Source organism: Eurypyga helias, unplaced genomic scaffold, assembly GCF_000690775.1.
Source record: "Eurypyga helias isolate BGI_N326 unplaced genomic scaffold, ASM69077v1 scaffold24671, whole genome shotgun sequence".
NCBI lineage: Eukaryota > Metazoa > Chordata > Aves > Eurypygiformes > Eurypygidae > Eurypyga > Eurypyga helias.
In genome coordinates, this window is record NW_010231865.1 from 4260 (window position 1) to 4572 (window position 313).

Consider the following 313-nt stretch of genomic DNA (forward strand, 5'->3'; position numbering starts at 1 on the left):
CCGCAGTTTAAAGAAGGCGGAATTTTCATCTTTAAACCAACGTCACCGGGGCTTGGGTTGGGTTTGGCCGAGCGTGCAGAGACAGGCAGGGGAGGATGCCGCTGGGCCCACGGCGGGTGGCAGCGGGTGGGGATGCCGTTCCGGTGTGGCACAAAAGCGCTGAAAGGCGGAATTTTCATCTTTAAACCAACGTCACCGGGGCTTGGGTTGGGTTTGGCCGAGCGTGCAGAGACAGGCAGGGGAGGATGCCGCTGGGCCCACGGCGGGTGGCAGCGGGTGGGGATGCCGTTCCGGTGTGGCACAAAAGCGCTGA